This window comes from Cervus canadensis, chromosome 6 (assembly GCF_019320065.1).
Source record: "Cervus canadensis isolate Bull #8, Minnesota chromosome 6, ASM1932006v1, whole genome shotgun sequence".
Taxonomy (NCBI): domain Eukaryota; kingdom Metazoa; phylum Chordata; class Mammalia; order Artiodactyla; family Cervidae; genus Cervus; species Cervus canadensis.
The window spans coordinates 23,281,986-23,303,703 of record NC_057391.1 but is presented as its reverse complement, the minus strand read 5'-3'; the positions used below and the strand labels follow the sequence as shown (position 1 = coordinate 23,303,703).

The window sequence follows — 21,718 nt, the reverse complement described above, 5'->3', positions numbered from 1 at the left end:
ACAAATAGAAATGAAATAGATCTAAATGAGTGTATTTGAGGGTGCCCCACGAGCCACAGAAGTTTACACTTTGGAGTCACTCTTACAGGACAAGTCAATTTCTCCTAGCTTTTTAAAAACAGTAAGTAAATAAAAGAACACAGAATAAAAAACACACATAATCAATTTCTTTCCTAAAATTAGTTTCAAAGATTAAAACCACAGAGGGAAATATTTCTGAAATGATTGACTCCCTGGTTACTCTGTGAACTGTTTAACTCAGTAGCAGATATCAAACGGTTTCCAGAAAAGCAGAATTCCATCACAGTACAAATGGAAAAAGATTGAGTATTTCCCTAGAGGTTACAGGGTGGTGGAACTCTAAACCTCTATTTAATGGAAGCATACTCATGTGTGTGCTTGCTATCTTTTCATCCCAGGTTATTTTCACAATTTTTTATCATCAAAAAAATCACTAAGATTGGTGAGTAAAAGTCAAAACCAACAATGCTGAGTTACTTATTACACCAAAGGATGTATGTGTCCATTTGATTATGTTTTATGTTGAAGCAATAAAAGCAATGAGTGGCTGTACGAAGGACAAGAACTGCTCAAGATTCATGGATACAGAAATGTGTTTCTATTACCAATTCTATCACATCAGTCATATCCTAAACCAAAAATCATGAAATCTACACCACGCAGATTTGGAATGGAGTTGGAATACAAGCTAACCTGTCAATTTTATTTGTTTTCAACTGTTTATCTTGAAGTTTGAGTTATGGTGTACAACTCCCATATGCCTAATATGCCACACTTCCTTTCTCTGAAGCAGTTTAAAGACAAAGTGTCACTAGATGGCAGCAATGAGTTGACAAATTTTTAAAATGATAGCCATCTTGAATCCAGACTTCCTATCTCACACTGTCTTTCACAATTTCTTATCAAGAGTTTCTCAGTACCTCTTAGATACTATAAATTTCTCTGCCTACTCAGAGCAACATCACCTGATCTAAACTGCTTTCCTTTAACACACTTAAGCTCCTATTTTGCCCCTTTAAGTTCCTTTTACACTACTTTCCTGTTATTCTTCCCCACCATCATATTCTCTGCTTCCTATGTGTCTTCACTGTATTCATCAACTATTTCCCTCTGGCCTCCTTTGGTGGGCAACAACAAACTGTCCATGTCTGCAAAAAGTTGGCCCTCCCTATCTGCAGATTCTGCATCTGTAGATCTAAACAATCATGGATCAAAAAGTACTATCGGAGGAAATTTACTATATAAAGTTCCAAAACCCCAAACTTGAATTTGCTGCACACCATTTATATAACATTTACACTATATTTACTTTTTAAACTCAGCTATGTTTTCTTTTCAGAACATTTTCAACAGTAGAATATATGAATTGGCACAGAGCAGGTACTGCTTTGTTCATGCAAGCAGCCAGTCAGCCACTGTCTTTAAACGAATTAACTGTAATGTACAATACCCCACTAAGCACTGTATTTGGTGCTTCTTACACATACTGATTTTCCTTTTTTTGAAACATAGTTGCTTTACACTGCTGTGTAGCAAAGTCAATCATCTATAACGTGTACAAAAAGCCCCTTTTCTGGATTTCTTTCCCATTTAGGTCACCACAGAGCACCAAGTAGGGTTTCCTGCGCCACACAGTAAGTTCTCATTAGTTATCTATTTTATACATCGTAGTGTATATATGTTAACCCCAATCTACCAATTCACCCGCCCTTCCCCCACAGTATCCATGTTTGTTCTGTGTGTCTCCATTTCCTCTTTGAAGATAAGATCATTTATACTATTTTTCTAGATTCCACATATATGCATTAACATACAAAGTTATTTTTTTACATTGTATTTTCTTTACAACTATTTATGCTACATTAAGGTATTATTAACATAAATAATTATAATATTTGGCATTATAAGTAATCTAGAAACAATTTAAAGTATATGAGAGGATGTGTATAGATTATATGCAAATACTACATCATTTTATACAATGGACTTGAGCATCCCAGAGCCTGGTTATCTGCCAGGGTCCTATGATCAGTCTTCCTAGGATACCAAGGGACTGTAATTTGCTCATTCCCAAAGCTAATTATTTATCAAAACACAGACATAGTCCCAAGGTAAAGACTATCATAAAGACTACTAACATGAAAAAATAGCACATGCTGGTATTTTCAGACCACAAGAATACCAAATTGACCATTTTAAGAAACACTTCATTGTACACCTGAAACTAATACAACACTGTAATAAATCAACTATACTTGCAGAACCAATTATAAAAATATTAACACTGAAAAACAAAAATAGATTAAAAGTAAAAATGGTACCCCACAGCCATCTAAACAAATATCGGGGAGCAATCTCACTCTACACACCAGAAGTATAATTATCAAAACAGTAAGACAAAATGGTCCCCCCAAAAGTTATGAGCAACAAAAAAGGGGAATAAAATAATAAACCATTAACATGAAGTGCTTTAAGAAAAGTATATTGAAAAAGACTCAGACCACAACCTGTTAAATCAGTGAGGATTACACCCATATAAGAACTGATTAAGACAACTGTCAATATATGCCAAAAGCCCTGTGTGAAAAGCCTGTCAAGAGAAAAACAGGCTTTATATGGATTCCAAGTATGACTGACTATTAACTAAAAAAGAAAAAATCACCTCTACTACTATAGAAATATGAGTCACCACTTATATGAAGTGATCTAACATTATATGCTTCCTGATTTGACGAAATAAACATATGTCACCTAAGCAATATTCTTAGTAAAATATTTTGGCTTGAATCGATACTGCAGGGAAACAATCAGATTTCAAGTCTGTGGGGACTTTATACAATACAACTTGTTAGGACTCAAGAGTAGGAAGACATTTCTAGATTAAGAAAGCAACACCATGGGAAAGAGATCTTTTCTGTGAAAACAAGAGAAATTTAATGTAGATTGTGTAAGAGATAATACTGAATTAATGTTTGCCATGTTGCAGTTCCCATCTGAAGTATCACACCTGTAACTTTAATATCATTCAGGAGGGGAAAAAACACAGATCAAACATGGTACATCTAGATAGTTGTTACCAGAACAACAACAGGAAGGCTGAGACAAGAATGGCTTATTTTACAAAAGTACACATTATCTGTTCAAGTTTTTTCTTTTTTTTAAGAACCTATTACAGCAAATGGAAAAGAAATATATACCACATCACACTCTTGAGCAAGTTCCCAAAAAAATCGTTTTTCTTGTCAGATACGCAGAATGGTCATCCAGCGGGGTAGAGGAGGAAACTGGCACTTACACTGCTGTAACTACGTAAAACTAGTATACATTTCTGTAAGCTCATTTGAAAATCCTTCGTAAAGCTATTAGAGCAAAAACTAATTTTTAAAAAAGCTCTTTAAAAAAAGAACAAAAAAATCTAAGTTAAAGCTAAGTGCCAAGCAATGGGGAGGTCAATAAATCTGTACTAATTAAGCAACTGATGACGTTAAATAAATTTCAGGTAATCCTATTTTGGAATGGAAAGAGGAACAAAAGATGTTTTGTAAATTCCTGGACATAAAAGTAAAAAAAGATTAGCCTTTTAACAAAAACATATTGTACAAAGTTTACATACTGGTAAAGATGTTAAAAGAATATAAAACATAGAGAGGTTAGATACACCTATAGCTAATGAGACAGGAAAATGGATCAAAACATCAAAATATTGGTAATGGTTATCTCCGAGTACTGATGCTATAATATTTTCTTTCTCTACATGTTTCCAAGTTTTATTAAGTATTTCATAATAATAAAAAAGGACTATTCCTGTCAAAGTATAGTGCAACAGACCTCAATGACAAAAAAAATTAAATCACATAGATCAATGTCCCAAATTCTTCAGAGGATGATTAATCATCAAACTTCTTGAATTGCCACTGAAGTCAAGGGACCTGAAAAAGATACTCAATTCTAAAACTTAACAGGCTCTGAACTACATTCTAGATGCTACCCAGATGCTATCATGTCTGCTATCTTTAGCACTGTCAATATCTGTAGAATTCACTGTTAAGTGCAAGGCTCTGCATTTCATATACTATTTAATCCTCTTATATCTAATTCACAGTCCTTGGTTCCAACCTGAAGAAAATTTCAAACTTTGATTTTGTTGTGTGAAGTTTCAACACTCTCTCCCAAGTATATATTCTCCACATTTTTTCAACATATTGTCATTTTAAAGTTTAGTAAGATTAACACACTAAAGCTAAAGCTAAACTATGTTAAGTCTTTGTGTGAAAATCAAAGTTGCTCAGCCGCATCCAACTCTGCAACCCCATGGACTGTAGCCCATCAGGCTCCTCTGTCCATGAAATTCTCCAGGCCAGAATACTGGATTGGGTGTTTCCTCTCCAGAGGATCTTCCCAACCCAGGCCTCCTGCATTGCAGGTAGGTTCTCTACCATCTGAGCCACCAGGGAAACCCAAGAATACTGGAGTGGGTGGGTAGCTTATCCCTTCTCCAGGGGATCTTCCCGACCCAGGAATTGAACTGTGGTCTCCTGCATTGTAGGCAGATTCTTTACCAGCTGAGCTACTGTGTGGATCACAACCAACTGGAAAATTCTTAAAGAGATGGGAATACCAGATCACCTGACCTGTCTCCTGAGAAACCGGTATGTAGGTCAAGAAGCAGCAGTTAGAAGTGGGCAACAACAACAAACTCATTCAAAATTGGGAAAGGAGTATGTCAAGGCTGTATGCTGTCACCCTGCTTATTTAACTTCCATGCAGAGTACATTATGAGAAATGCTGAACATCACAAGCTGGAATCAAGATTGCCAGGTAAATTATCAACAACTTCAGATATGCAGATGATACTACCCTAGTGGCAGAAAGTGAAGAGGAACTAAAGAGTCTCTTGATGAGGGTGAAAGAGGACAGTGAAAAAGCTGGCTTAAAATTCAACATTCAAAAAGTGAAGATCATGGCATCTAGTCCCATCACTTCAAGGCAAATAGAAGAGGAAAAAGTGGAAACAGTGACAGATTTTACTTTCTTGAGCTCCAAAATCACTGTGGATGGTGACTGCAGCCACAAAATTAAAGACGCTTGCTCCTTGGAAGAAGGGCTATGACAAACCTAGACAGCGTATTAAAAAGCAGAGACATCACTTTGCTGACAAAGATTTGTATAATCAAAGCTATGGTTTTTTCAATAGTCATGTATGGATGTGAGAACTGGACCACAAAGGTGGCTGAGTGCTGAAAAAATTGATGCTTTTGAACTGTGGTTTTGGAGAAGACTCTTGAGAGTCCCATGGAGTGCAAGGAGATCAAACCAGTCAATCCTAAAGGAAATCAACCCTGAATATTCATTGGAAGGACTGATGCTGAAGCTCCACTACTCTGGCGACCTGATAAGAAGAGCTGACTCACTGGAAAAGACCGTGATGGTGGAAAGATTGAGGCCAGGAGGAGAACAGATAACAGAGATGGCTAGATGGCATCACCTACTCAATGAACACGAGTCTGAGCAAACTGTGGAAGAGAGTGAAGGACAGGGAAGCCTGGTGTGCTGCAGTCCATGGGGTTGCAGTCAGACATGACTTAGCGACTGAACAACGAAGATTAACACAATTTTCTTTCAAAAGATTTTTTTATACTGTATTTTAGTTTTGAAATGATAAGATCAATCTCAACTGAAAAACCTTTCTGCAAATGTTCTGTATACAGAAAAGCTCTAACCAGGTTTATTTCTGAATAAGACCCAAGTTAGTAACTATGAAAGTTTAGACTAGCCTATTTCAAAAAATATCTTAACTGAAAAGGTAGATACAAAGATATCTATCCCCACAGTCATGCCATGCCCATCATGACTGAACTACATTTAAAGTACTTTGACATGAGAACTTCCTGAATAGAAAATACAAAAAGAGAATTCCCATAATATACTATAATTAAAAAGCAAAAAACTGATCAATGTGTGCAATACATATTTGTCCACAACATTTAATATTGTATATTAAAAAATAAACACATTCCAATTTCAAATTCAACCACATAAGTGGTGTGGACTTCCCTCTGGAAAACCAATCCCTTCAAACACCAGACTCTTCAATCATAAAATGAGTATCGTTGAAAGTGCTTTTCTCATAGGATAGGTATGAGGTGTAAGTGAAGATACAGAGAACATTGAACGTGGTGCCTGGCAAGTGTAACCACTGCAGCTGCTCCTACTACTACATGATTTTCTATTATTGGTACACACCAATAAAAATGGGACATAGACACAGGGACACAAAAGATGATTAAAAATTAAACTAAACACTATACCTACCAAACAAGTAAAAATATTTTAAATTGAAATTTTCACACATTATTTCTGAAAATATGAACAGGGAACGGTATATTCAGAAGTGGACTTTTTATCAAAGCCTTAAAATTGCACACGTTCTTTAAAAAAAACCTCATGCATATTCTGTGACTCAATAATCTTACCTCTGAGAACTTATCTGAAGGAATCAAGGATGTGGACATATTACAGTGAAAAATTGGAAAACACACATAATATGAGACTAAATGAATTTCAGTACATCAATCTAACTGGAAACAAGTAACAACTTTTAAAAAAATAACTTTTTGGGAATTTTGTCAGTCCAGTGGTTAAGAATCCACACTTCCCCTGGAGGGGGCACAAGCTCATCCCTGGCTGGGGAAGTAAGACCCTACAAGCTGCATGGCACAGCCAAAAATATATATAAATAAAAAAAATAACTTGACACCAAGAGATTTTCAAAATGTTAAGCAGCATACACAATACATAAATTATCTAGATTACACACTAAAGTGTTAGACATCCCAGGATGTGGTAAGATCATGAGGTTTTAGAAAACTCTTTTCTCCCAATCTTTCTTTAATACTCTAAGTTTCCTAATTTTTTCGTTCTGTAAAGATAGCTTCATCCTACCCTGGAATTTAATGATCATATGGCTTGGTGTAGTCATCAATGCTTTTCTATAAATTTCTTAACAGAAGTTAGAAAAGTTGAGTGCTTCCTCTCCTTAATGCAACTCAGAACTACGTAAAATCAAGGAAATGGGCATCTTTAGGACAACAAAACTTTAACTAGATGTTGCATTCCGTAATTTGGTGTTTCTCATTCTATGTCTGTTGGCAGTCCCAACACACACAAATACTGGGGGTAATTCCCCGTGTATATGCGCTTAGTTGCTTCAGTCATGTCCAACTCATGCAACAGTATGCAATGCAGCCCGCCAGGCTCCTCTGTCCATGGGATTCTCCAGGCAAAAATACTGAAGTGTGTTGCTATGCCCTCCTCCAGGGAATCTTCCTGACCCAGGGATTGAACCTGCATCTCTTACGTCTAACCTGCACTGGCAGGCAGGTTCTTCACCAGCAATGCCACCTGTATTTACTAAACAGTAAATCCTTGCTTATATTTTATGTTTAGTAGTTTCTATCCTTTAATTCCATACTCCTAATGTGTCCTCCTCACCCATCATTAAATGTTAAGTCACCTCTATGAGTGTTACATCACACTTTAGGGGGAGGGGGGAAAAATTTTAAACCCATCATATTCTTAACTAGAACAACTTCTACATAGGAAAACTCCCCATCAACATCTGTTTCCTCAGAATATTTTAAACCATTTGAAAAAACATTCCTGAATCTATAAGCATTAGGAATATGTAAGAGAATGCATTTCATAGCAAAAGAATTAAGAATTACTTTAGTAAGGTCAATAAATCTTGACTATTTTCAGCAAAAAACATTTGAGAAAAAGCAAACATAGCAATCTAGGTGAAAGAAATTCATTATTCTGTTTTGTTATGTGTCAAAGGCTGGGAAAAGGAAAAAATGGTCATAACTTAAGAGCCACCTTGACCTGCAAAGTTGTTTTTCAAATGTTTCAGTTATCATTAAGAAATAATTGCACATTGGTCACACTATATAAGATATATGATTTGCCTAAGAGCTCAGATAATTCAAAATACACACATTTCAGGACGGCATGTATTATCTGATTACTAGCTTAAGTGGCTCAGCCATTTTGCCTGATGGAAATTACTTGATTTTTAATTCTGTTTGTAATTAGGAAGAGTCATTATCCAAAATTTGTACATAAGAGTCATCTTTAATACTGCATCATCTCAAATTTACATAAAATGTGGCTACTTTATGACCCTCAACTATGCTCCCCAAAGAGCAAATACACTCATCAGAAAGTCTATTAAAATGTTCAATTCCCAAGTAATAAAAAGGAGTGAAAGGGTAGGACATGGTATTCCGTATTTCTAAGAAGCTTCCAGATAATGATAATGATATGCTATTGCTGTAGCACAGATCACAGTCTGAATAGCAAGGGTCAACAATACTTACACGTAAGACTATATTTATTATCTTGTAGAAAGCATCAATGTTATCAGTGAACTCAAACTGAGCCTTTAGTAACACAAATAAACTTTTTAAAATCTCACCAGGGGATCAGGTGGAGAGGGAGGTGGGAGGGAGGATCGGGATGGAGAATACATGTGAATCCAGGGCTGATTCATGTCAATGTATGGCAAAAACCACTACAATATTGTAAAGTAATTAGCCTCCAACAAATAAAAATAAATGGAAAAAAAAAAAGGTCTCACCAGGAGACACATGTTAGGGGAAAAAAAATCAAGATTTTTCAGATTTTGCCAAGATAATACTATAGTTTTGCTATGTAACAGAGTGGGATCTGGGCAAGCATCCAGCTACCAGATATAATACATTAATATTTCTGCAATAATACATATGCACAGCCACTATATATAACAAAGACTATAAATAATCTCATATCAGTTGAAGTCAGGTTCTGTGATCAAACTGATGAAAAACTGTCAGATTTCTGAATTGAGAACAAAAGATCTGATGGTACAACAAAATAATTTTTAGTAAGGAAACCCAACTTAAAATTACTACATCAAAAAAAAGAAAAAAAAAAAATTACTACATCATTCTCCATCTCTCAGACCCAAGCAACTAAAACGTAGGATTATTCTTAGTCCCAGAATTTAGTAGTAAAATGTGTATGTGTGCTAAGTTGCTTCAGTCATGTCTGTTTGTGACCCTATGGACCATAGCCTGCCAGGCTGCTCTGTCCATGGCATTCTCCAAGCAAGAATACTGGAGTGGGTTGCCATTTCTTCCTCCAGGGGATCTTCCTAACACAGGGATCGAACCAGAGTTTCTTACATCTCATGCATTGGCAGGCAGGTTCTTTACCACTAGTGCCACTTGGGAAGGCCAAAATGTATTTGAAATACAGCAAATCCCATCTTTCGCTAGCGTGAAAGCTCAATTTTATAACATACAAGGGTAATCATTACCAAGTTTCTCACTCAATATTTTACACTTATCTCGAATTAACAGAAGTTTCCAAATTCTAGGAAGGAATAATCAAAACATAAGCAAAAAAAAGTCATCCAAGTTACCATTCCCATAGAAAAAACTAGAGAATGCCTTATTCAGTCCTCAGAGTAGTACCTTAGTCTTCAAATGTATTTTATTACATGTTTTTGTGTGATAGAGTCCTTATCTTTCAAAGAAACACTGAAATAGCTATAGATGAAATAAAATCAATTATTTATTTACTTCAAAATAACATGAGGGGAAGGGAATGGATGCAGGTATAGATAAAAACAAGATTACCCCAAGATTGCCAAAGCCGGACAAGTTCGTAGCAATTAACCTGGCAGCAGCCTTTTACTCAGAAAATGTATTAACTCTTTAAACATTCTTACTCTTCAATTAATAGACTTATCAAACATGAAGAACATTTAAATTTCAGGACCAAACTCTGAAACATAATGAAAAAGACCCAAGAAATTAACAAAATTAGAAGTCAAATATTAGTGGTCACTTACATTAAGTAAATTGTTTTTACCTTTTTTAGAAAGCAACCTAGATTGAAGCTTTTAAAACATGAATGCTCTTTAACAGTTATACTTCTAGGGCTTAATTCTAAGCAAATAACTGAGGGTTATTCACAAAATCTTAGCTGTAAGACTGCTCAATTGCTTTGAAAAGGAAATAGAGTACTGGTTAAGTAAAAACATTGCCTAAGTATGCAATGTAATACTATGCAGGAGAGCTGTATCTAATAACATATTGATGTTACGTTCATGCTGGGGGGGAAGTCTACTTAAATCTATGTGCCATATGTAACGGGCCTTCCAGGTGGTTTGGTGGTAAATAACCTGCCTGCCAATGCAGGAGACACAGGAGAGACAGGTTCAATCCCTGGGTCAGGAAGAGCCCGTGGAAGAGGAACTGGCAACCCACTCCAGTATTCTTGCCTGGGAAATCCCATAGACAGGAGTCATATGTAGGATATTACTTTTTCAAAAGCGTACATACACCAAAAAAAAGTCTGAAAGGACACATCAAAACTTTTATTCTGAATGGGTAAGAAAGTGTATCTTTTTTGATGGGTCTCCATTGCATTTTCTAAATTTTGTATGTGCATGCATTGCTTAATTTAGATTAAAGCTAAAATAAAGATGGGAGTAACTTCTTTTAAAAATCCACATCAATCTTAATTCATTTGATTAGTCTTCCTTTTTAAATTCAGTAAAACTACATCTTAACACAAACCATTAATTCCAACACAGGAAACCAACAAACTTTCAAGGATAACAAGGGAAATTTTTTCCTTGTAAAGCACACTTTACTACCTCAATTTTAACCATAAAGTTTTTTCAAGTTATCACAAAACTACTAAGGCAAAGACTATATTTAAAAATTTAAGGAATTATAGCACACTATGGTTACCGAATTTTCAGAGTTCAGAATTTAGTAAGAGCACTAAGGAAAATTTTTCATTTAACATGTATTCAACTATTCCTAAATGTTATTCCAGACAAGTTAGAAAAGCCTAAGACTGGTTCAATGAATTTCCAGGGAGTTATATTAGTTCTGAAACCAACTCAAAAGCTATAGGTTAATCTAAACAATAAACAGGAAGAGTATTTCAGACGGGTCAAACTGGAATCAGATTAGATAGGAAGAAAAACTCAGATGCCCTTTAATCTACTATATGTGTGCTTGGTCATGTCCAACTTTTTGTGACCCCATAGGTGAAGCCCACCAAGTTCCTCTGTCCATGGAATTTTCCAGGCAAGAGTACTGGAGTGGATTGTCATTTCCTAATTCAGGGGATCTCCCCAACCCAAGGATGGAACCTGTGTCTCCTGCATTTGCAGGCAGGTTCTTGACCACTGAGTCACCTGCTGCTGCTGCTAAGTCACTTCAGTCGTGTCCAACTCAGCTACCCCATGGACTGCAGCCCACCAGGCTCCTCTGTCCATGAGATTTTCCAGGCAAGGATACTGGAGTGGGTTGCTGTTTCCTTCCCTATGGCTTCTGCTTAAAAATAGCTATGTATTCTCAATGGAGAATAAATCCTTAAAAATGACAAAGTTCTTCCAAATTTTTATTAAAGCTCCATCACCAGCAATACAGCAGCCTATATCCTCAAATGCTAATGGGACTCATTCCATCACAGGCAAACCTAATTTAAGGCTGCTCTTACAACTTAACTAAACCTTATTTAAGGCTGCTCTTAAAACTTACTAAACTCCTACCACAGAAGCCACAGTTATGCTATTTATATTCAGACATAAAATCAAAGAGCTGAAGTATATTGACAATAAGGAGTTTTAGGTTTAATTCGAAGTAAAATACTGTTGTGTTGCTCATTAACGGTCTCTGAACACACAAAGCAAGTTTCCTTCTAACCCTAAGTCCTTCCCGCTTGTCCAGAAGTAATCCATCAATGGTGTTTCACGTGCATTTTTCCAGATATTTCTCTGTATCTTACACAGTAGAAAATAAACTTCTATAATATGTGAGCTGATGAAAAGTGCTAAAGAGCAATTAGAAGGCTAAGTGAGAGAAAACAACACTGAGGTGATGGCTTTTGAGTAAGAACGAAAATGAACTGAGGAATCCAACCTGTCTGGGGAAGAAACACCCCCCGTCGCCCCCTCCCAAAGGCTTTTGAGGTAGGAATACCTAGTGTATTCAAATCTCAGTTAAGGAGGCCAGTGTGGCTGAAGCAGAGTAGTATACAATTAACAAGGAAGGAGGTGCACAACAGATCATATAGCACATGTTGTAAATCACAATACAATTTTGACTTGAATGCTGAAATAGGCAGTTATTAAGTGAGTTTCAAACTGGACAGTCAGGTAATACATTTTTCAAACATTATTATTTTAATAGGCTCAATCTAGCTACCACACACTGGGGTGGAGGTGTAAAAGAAATATATTGCAATAATGTACCAAAGACAAATGATGGCTTGAAATTGGATCAAGTCACAGCAGAAGTGAATCCTTGTTATAATTTAAAGGCAGAAATGATAGTGTTTTCTACAATGCCAAAGATGAGGTATGAGAGGGAAAAAAAGTCAAGGATGGCTAATCAAAGTCTGACCTAACTGACACGAAAACGCCAGTTTCATTAACTGAAATGGGCAACACTGCAGAAGAAACTAGTCTGAGAGAAGAACAGCAGGAGCCCAGTTTTGGACTTTTAAACATATGTACTTAACACTCACGGGAGCTGTCAGGTGGGTAAATGGATAGAGACAATAAAGAGAAGTCCAGGCTGGTGATACATGTTTGGGCATCATCAGCTTACAGATAGTATAGAAAATCATGTGACTGAATGAAATGACCCAGGGAAGTGTGAGTAGGAAAAAGAAGTAGAAGAACACACTTGGGAGAAGGAATAGCCAGAAAGAGAATAAAACCTGGAAGCTAAGTAGAAAATATTCTTTTAAAGTGGCGGCTCAACTGGTTAAATCATACCAACAAGACTGATAAGGATTGGAAAAGGACCACTGGATTTAGTAAATCCTTCTGGGTTACGTATTTTTTAAAACCATAAATTATACGATTACTTCTTTTCTCCCAAGTGAAACTCACTTTTAAATGTTTACTATGCTTATTTCCCTGAAGAATGTTGCTACAACCAAAGTGTCTTCAAAATTATACTACAAACCTGTATCTACCCAAATAATTACCTTGGATACTTCATGCTATTTAAACTGTTGTAAACTGAACAAAATAGTTTAACAAAAATGACATCTTGCTTAAAACTTGCTAAAAACAGAAGTCCAGAGCAGTTTTTTGTTTTAGGCACTTTAATCAAATTAAAGATGTTTTTCTAGAATACTTCACATATCAAGTACAGTCAATCTAGTATGATTAAGACTTGATATCTACAGTTTTAACTGCCTGGGTTGAATCCATGCCTCATGTGACATTTATTGGGTATGTCTAACTTCTGGCAAATTATGCAAATCTGTGCTCGAATAGTCTCATCTCCAAAATGTGAAAGACAGTAATATTTACATAAGGTTATGATGATTAAGTTAACACAGGAACTTTAACAGCAATGGACACACAGTAAGTTTCCCGTTTACCACTTTCAAGAAACTAAAGATTTTGTACTTCATTTCTCCTTTCAAATAGGAAAGCTATTATGTCAGGTCTGATTCAACAGGGGTGTTAGAGAAATAACTAACTTCCTAAAGCCTAACTAAATATCCTCTTCAAACTCTTATTCATCAACACACACAAAGAAATCTCATTTGAAAAACCAGGGCCAAGTGCCGTGAGGCCTAGGATTACTACCTTCAAGAGATGAATAGATAGTGGCCTATTTTAACAGAGGTCTTCTAACCTAGTCTTTAGTCCTACTTACACTTAGTCTTCATTATTAACATTCCCCACACAACTGCCAAAAGGAAATTCCAAGAAAGTAACCAGCTCTCTCTAATCTCCAAAGTCCTCAAACAAATTCCTATTGTGTCCGAAGTAATCTAGATATTAAACATGGGCCCATATACTATGCTTGGTTTTTGCCTACCTTTCCAACCTCACATCTTGTTTGGGTATTCTTGGTGACTATTTTCTAGTAGGATTTCTTGAAATGAGGCCAACTCCCTCCCACCCCCCCACCTATCTGGGCTCTCTAAGATAATCCAACTGCTGACTTCAACATCAGCTCCTAAGGTCTCTTTGCTGGCAGCACCCTTTCACTGCCATATCTGTATCTGGCTCCCTTAACTATCATCGCTTTTCCTTCATGGATCTAGACTGTGAAAGTGCTGTTTTTTTCTCTCTTCTCTCAATGGGCTATAGGGCTATAATACTCCAGGGCAGGAGACAGTATGTTTTGTTCACCTGTATACGCCCAAGCCTAATGGTGATTTTCAGAATAAGCATTCAAATGTTTAACAAACAACATTTCTAACTTGAAAGCTGGGAATCTTCCCAAATCTGTCACTCTTCATATCACAGCCACCACCAAATCCTAAATTTACTGGTTCCTAATCCCAATACCATTGCTTTTGGCAGTGGTATTTGCCCAGTGAACTGGCCAGTAAAGCCAGTTCATTGTTCTTCCGTCTATTCCAGTTTCTTGTCACCTACTCCAATCTCATTCTCCTCTACGCCATTTCCACATGGCTATTACAGTGACATTTATAAAAATGAAAATCTGATGTCACTCCTCAGTTCAGAATCTTTTAATAGACGTTGGTTTCTGGATAAAGTACAAATTCCTTGGCGTGGTATTAAAATTTTTATAATCTGGCCTTAACTCTCTAAAAGCCTTTCCTGACCTCTTAGGAGTCAATTAGGCACCCATCTATTGCACAGTTCTATAGGCTCTGTGCCTACCTTTAACCACAGTGACATTATCTCATCCATCCGTCTCCCTCACAAGGCTGAGTCCCTGAAGAACTATTATACCTTCTTGCATTCCGCAAACCAGAAGAACATGACCCATAAAATAATGGATTTGTAAAAGGATATCAATAAAACCTGGACCTAAAAGAAAATTTTCCATTCCTCTTCCAGGTAACCTCACGACATTTTACTTAATTTTCTCCCATTTTGTTTTCCTTTGAGGCTGCCTTCAGTTTTCACTTTAACTAGATTTTACTTTCAACAGGAGTAAGGGGAGGGGTCAAGTATGTGATGTACTCCAGTACACACAGCAGTAAGTATACCGTTAAAAACCACTCTACTTCTCCCCTGGCCTTACCCCGGCTCAATATTAAAGCAACTCTCAAGTGAATTATCAAAACATTTCACCGCTGTCAGTAAAATATTACTGTGTGTTAGTAACTCAGTTGTGTCCTACTCTCTGCGATTTCTACTGGTTGCTATTATTTTTAACACTTTGACTATCCACATCCTTATTAATCTCTGCATTTTTCTTGTGAATATTCAGTCTTACTAACCTTTGGAACACAGTCGATTCCCTAACATGTAGCTGGGCCACACGTAATCACTGAAAAAGAGGTCAATCCTTGATCTTTCCTGGTTTGGATATAGAGATTATACAGATTTTCCTGCTTTCTGAGGTTAAAAAGTCTATTTATCCTTTTGTTTTTAAAAACCCTTCCAGTCAGATAGCATTTCAATATCAAAGCATGTTTCTTGTGGGTTGATTCACGCTAAATTTTAATGATAAAAAAGTCTAAATTGAATACAATCCAAAATTATTGTCACAATCCCAAGGAAGATTACTCTAAATGACAGAAAATCTTTACTAATTTGCAATACTCTAAAAAAAGAATACCTAATGTTTTTGTCTTGCTGATAATTAAAACATGCTATTTCCATCCTAAAATATATGTAAACTTCAGCTGCTCTTTCCTTTATCAAAAACCCTCGGGACCCCAAGTTTGACACTTGTAATTCCATTAGTTTACAAAACCCTGAAGGGTCCTTCCTTAGGGAACATCTTGAGATACACACACAAAAGCCTAACCCAAACATTTCCAGAAGCTATCACCTGCACCACATCAACTTAAACAGGTGTTATTTCCTAGTCTTTCCAACGAAACCAAGTGGACCTCACACCTCTTACCATCACCCAGGAAGGGTGTGCATCTGTTCCGAAGGCCCCCCTGGCTCCAGGTCATCCTGGCTGCTGCTGCTCCAGGCTGGGCATCCGTGTTGCTGCAGCTTGTGGTTTGTGACGGGTAGTGTACAGGACAAGCAGGATGGGATTTCAAGGGAAACAGGAGGGGGATGGCTTTCTGGGAAAATGCCATCACCGTCATAGGTGTTAAGTAATACCACACACATTTTATTGCAGCACAGTTTAAAAATTTAACAAATGAAAGATTAAAAATAAAAAAAAACAAAAATAAAAAAATAAAAAATACAGACGTCCAGAGATGCTCTAAAACAGTTAAGTTAAAGATCAGGAAAAATAAGGTCACAGACTTAACAGCCAGTAAAATTCTTTCGAGCGTGGGGAAGGGGATAAGGGCAAGGGGGGAGGGTTGGGAGAGAAAAGGTTTATGTGATCAATCCACTTAAAAATGCTAATGCCTTCACTTTCTCTCCCAAGATATAAAACTCCAAAGTCAATCAGGAGGCCGGAGAAATTCTTAATGAACATTCAGAAAAACTCGATTTTAATCCGGTTAAAAATCATCAGTGTCATTATCATCATCATCATCACCATCATTAAGTATAATAATAAATAATAGTAACTAGTAACAACAATAAAAAGGAAATCAGCGGAAAGTCAGGAAAAATGTAAAAAAAAAATTGGAATAACTTACTGTAGCTGAAGATCAAAAAAATCTCACTGTAAAAAAACAAAAATAAAAATAGCCCAGATTAGAAAAACGGGAGGTGCAAAAATGTCAAGTCAGTAAAGTTCATTTCTTTTCTCTTTCCAAAAGCAGTTTCCACAAAAACCGCAAGGGTAAAGTTCTCAGTAGCAGACAAGCAAAGCCCTTTCCACATCATCAATCAATCTTAAAAATACACGAGGAAGTAGAGAGGTCAGTTTATGAGAGGCTAAAAGGCTCCTCCTCCTCTAACCCAATTGCTGCAGAAAAAATAGAAATAGAAATTTAAAAATTACATCTTAAATCCAAGTCCCGTTTTTGGAAACAATTGAAAAAAAAAAACACCTGTAAATTTGCCGTAGTGCACACCAAGTTGCATCATTATGTTTAAAATGTCTTTATAAAATCAATTTTGGAATGGGAATGTGTGTGTTCTGGAAGGGTGGGGAAGGGAGGTTAAAAATCAAAGCTGAGCTCCAGTGAGTAGGGATGGGGTTCGCCTTGCTGCCCTGTGAAAGGAGAAGGGACAGATTGAGTCAGAGTTCCTCAGAAATGTTGTGCCCTAAACCCCCAAGACAGAAACATCTGTCCATTTCATGTAACATTCTGGTAAAGCATTAACATCCCACTGGATGGGGAGAGCCTCTATAGAATTATCACCTCTACCAGTGACTGGCTTCACAATTCTTCAATGTCAGTAGGTGACTATTTTAATTACATATGCACCTATATTCCCTTAAGGGTCTCAAAAAAAAATCCACATTCAAACGCTCATCTTGATAATCAGTTTGGTAGAAGAAAATTTAGAAAAACCAGGTAAACAGAGATGAAGTGAGCAAATGTCAAACATCAGAAAGCAGATTCATGTTTTAAATTTTAGGCCCAGGTAGCTTTTCCTACCATACAAACTGAAGGAGAAGGGTCTACTCTGAAGATACATACTAGAGATGACATCTAGTCTCAAAACAAATGAGTGGTCAATCTGTAAGACCTGACAGAACCTGTCAGGGAAACAGTTTACACAAAGAGCACATTAATCCACTCAGTAACAGAATGAAAAGTCAGATGAAGGAAAAAGGTTATTATGGCTACTGACTATACAATGTTAAAAAAAAAAAAACATGCAAAAAGTACATGTTTCTTTGTGGTCCCACTGTTTACAAATAGTACACATGGCTAATTCCAAGATAGGAATTCTAAGAATCTGAAAGGTACCACCACAACAGACTGGCTAAGATTTGCAATTAGATTGTAGGTCTTTGAGCAAATAAGAATGACTGTACTTGCATTTTAATATTCAGCCATGAGATTTTATTCTATCCAAATGTCAGTGGACTAAAAAAATTTAAGCTGAGCTTAAAAGTGTTCCTTAAATCAATTACACATTAATGACTACAGCAATGGAAAAGGTACTATTAACTCTATTTTTGAGAAGTAGCAGACCACAGAAGCTTTTACACTTAGACTGTGTTAAATTTTAACTGATGTGTTAAATTTTACAAATGTACAAACTATTAAAAAAAAAGTTACAGAAAATGTACAATTATTTGAATGTACATTCAAATATACATTCTGAATGTGTTAAGTGTAAGGGATGTTCAGTTATGGTGAGACATTCACTTTTCTTCTTTGGAATCACAGCCTGAACTTGGTAGTCAATAATGTCAGGATGTTAAATAACTGGTTCATCTACAAACAAATCCTCGGCAAACATGTTATAAGCTTAAAAAGTAATGTGAAAACATTTACATCTTTCAAATTCAAGAACTTAAGATGTCTCCCAAGATGCTATGTTTAATTGATTAGCTACCCCTCATAAAAATGATTAACCAAATTGAACACCTAACTGTAACTTTTGCAATTAATAGTATACCTGTAGTTTATACTTTGTCAAACCTCTAGGAGATTTGCATCTTCTAAACGGGTATTCTCAAAGAGAGGGCTGCCAACCAAGATAGCGTGGCACATATTAGAAATGCAAATTAATAGGGTCTACCCCAGACTGAATTTATTAGAAAGTGGTGATGGAGAGCCCAAAAATCTGTTTTAACCAGCCCTCTTGCTGGTCCTAATGTCTGCTCATGTTTAAATACTACTATATAGAGTTAAAAAAAAAAAAAAAAAACTACTGTATAGAGTTTAATAAAGAATCTCTATCCCCAATTAGGATTGAAACATAGTAACTCGAAGATTATAACCTACCACACTAAATGCTATACCATAAAGCCCTACAGAAATCCCTTTTCCCTTTATAAATCTCAGATTTCCAATATCTAAGAGAACGCACGCAGCTATGCTACATCTTAAAGTTCTGGTTTTCACCACAGTCAACTATCTAGTATGTGCAAAATTTTAAGCCTCCCTGATCCCAATGAGAATGAATGAATATATATATTAAGTATGAGCAAATAGTGCTCCCCAAAGACAATAAAATGACCTGAAGATTGAAATACTGTTATTAATACAGTTAACAGTAATTACTAATACACAAAAACTGCTGTCAACAAATAAAACTATTTCTGTACACTATTTAGCCTTCTGGCAACAAATGAATTACAGAAAATAGAAATTAAGAGGTAAGAAGTCTAAGACCCCTTATAAAGTTGAATTTCAGAAAGTTTAACTGATTTGCCTAACAGGTAGGTAATAAGCAGCAGGGGGGAAAAATCCAGTTCTCTTAACTCCTAGACCAGGGTTCTTTCAACTGTCACACTCCCCACGTGACATCTCACACATCCTCCAGTTAATATAAATTAATCTTGAAGATTAGAATAACTAGCTATTTTGGAGCTTATTCCTTGCTTGTTTCGAACAGAAATTCCATCCAAAACAAGGTCACGCTATGCAAAACCCTCTAGATACCTAATCAGGAATAAGGTGTTTATATCCTCTACCAAAGAAAACAGCAGGAGGCATTAAGCATGGGAATCACAAACAGGTCCTCCAAGTTTAAGGAGCCATCCTTCTTAAATCCCTCTTCTCCAGCCAACATGAAAATGTTACTAATGCCTATCTATTTGAAATCAAATCTAGAATTATTTCAGATATTAATTTTGTGGCCAAATCATTCCGGATGAGTGATATTAAACTGTTACCTTGGTACATGCTGATCCTAAGGAACCCATTTCTTTTTTTTTTTTAAGGAACCCATTTCTAACACCTCAAGGCAAGAAAGGTGCCCTTCAAGTAATTTTCATTTCCATTTAAGGATTTAACCATTCTTAAATACTTATTTCCTACATTTCTCTTTATTTGCCAACAATATTAGGTGTATGATTTCCTAAATTAACCAATCATTGCCCTTTTAAAGTCCATGTGACAATATAAATGCTTAAGCTTTTATTTTTTTAAAGGCAAAGCTTTTGATTCCTATTACAAAATCTATATGGTAAGGGATCAATATATAGCTACCTAGAGTAACAGTTTTAGCTTCTGTTCCTAAGGGACAAATTTACCCAATCTGGGCTTAAACTGTGCTTAACATTACTGTTTGTGAATGTTTAACGCATTATGAAAAACAAAATCACCTAAATCTTATACAAAGATCAAAAAAAAGCGGTTTCTTGGATAAGTGAATGTAATACTTTGAAGCTTATGTAATTTTTACAAACTTGGCAAAAATTGTTTAGTAACTTTCAGGGCTTAGCAAATAGTAACCACCGTAATACCTGCTTAACAAAAAGCATATAGTTATGCATTTTTGCCAACTTTGGCATGGTCCAGAAAATTAATGCCAGAATATCCCGAAAATCAAACTTCACAAAATCTTAGGACGTTACATTAATAAACGCAATACTCATAATCTTTTCCCCAAGAGCAGTTTGGGAATTTCCAGTTGCCGCTAGTTCTGTAATTACTTTTAGTATCTACTATTCAACGGGGAGGTAAAGCCACTTGACTTAACCTGGCGACCAAATTCCTTACTAGTTCGGCTGATTAATATGACCCAGGCAATCAACACTCATGCCTCGGTTTCTGTCTAAGAAAGATAGTAATACCTACCTCAAGCAAGTTCCACTAACTTATTTATTTCAAGTGATTTGTAACCTGCAGATAAAAATCCAGCTTTAATTATTACTGTTAATATGTAAATCAGATTACAATTTTTTTAATAAAATTGAAAATATTTCGAGGTCCATCATTTGTTCAGAGAGGCGTAAACTAAAAAGTAACCAGTAAAATGTTAAACCTATTGTTTTCATATTTATACCCTGCGGTACGCTCCAGAATTTGGAGGCTTGCGGTACAAAAAATTTGTTTGATAACCCTTCCCCATCCCCCACCTAATTTTAAAATTTAACAGGAAGCATCGACACTACATTAACTGAACTACATTCATGAGCATTTTTGATCATCCCTTTCACAATTTCAGAGTCCTCATGGTCACAGAAAATGAAAGAACAGCCGTTAACACAGGTGAGCGAAAAAGAAAAACAGCATTTTCCCTGCCGGTTGTGGCCTAGAGGACACTGGGTTAAAAATCTACGCAAGGGCTGAGGCCTAGAAAACTCCGCGTAAGATCTAATCCCCCAAACCAGAGAATAAATGGGAGCCTGCTTACTCTACCGAGGGGAGGGTTCCCTCGTCCTCTCTCCCACTCCACCTCGCGCTCCCCAAAGAACCCAGCGCTTCCCCTTCTTCCGCTCCCTCCACTTACCAGGAGGGGGAAGGGAGAAGAGATTCGATTCTGAATCTCCTACCCCTGGGTTCTACGTGGAGAAGCCGATTGCTGCTCGAGGTCGGCAACGCGGTCGCAATCGCTCAGTCTTCGCCTCTTCACAAAATGGCCCCCGAGTCTCCTCTGCCGCCGAGGCGAAGGTCTAGACCCGCCCCACTCCTGAGAATCCTCCTATTGGCTGCGAGTTTTCTCGCTCCCGCTTCTCATTAGACAGTTCTACCGCTCTTCACAATTCTATCCAATCACAATCAGCAGTGGGTTAGACTAATCTAGAGAATTTCCACATGCGTGGGAGAAACTAGTTTGTAACTGGTTATAGTTCCTGTCATTTATCTTCTGAGACATGCTTATTGGCCACTGTACCCTGACGAAGCTCTGGGTGGA

At 36.6% G+C, this 21,718-nt stretch overlaps 1 protein-coding gene across 11 annotated transcripts in view; it reads right to left on the bottom strand.

The window, feature by feature from the left end:
• Positions 1-21,469, bottom strand: part of HNRNPC (heterogeneous nuclear ribonucleoprotein C) — a 45,113-nt gene extending 23,644 nt beyond the window's left edge. For 3 of the 11 annotated variants that reach the window (XM_043471269.1, XM_043471278.1, XM_043471280.1), the window contains exons 1-2: positions 21,314-21,468; positions 16,645-16,670 (exon numbers count right to left, since the gene is read on the bottom strand). The gene's annotated coding sequence lies outside the window, so the exon portion shown is untranslated. Of the gene's footprint in view, positions 1-15,931; positions 16,111-16,644; positions 16,671-17,001; positions 17,166-20,658; positions 20,704-21,313 lie in introns of those variants that run through there. The other 8 variants (XM_043471275.1, XM_043471274.1, XM_043471270.1 and 5 more) reach the window with 8 other exon arrangements.
• Positions 21,470-21,718: the final 249 nt, after the last annotated feature.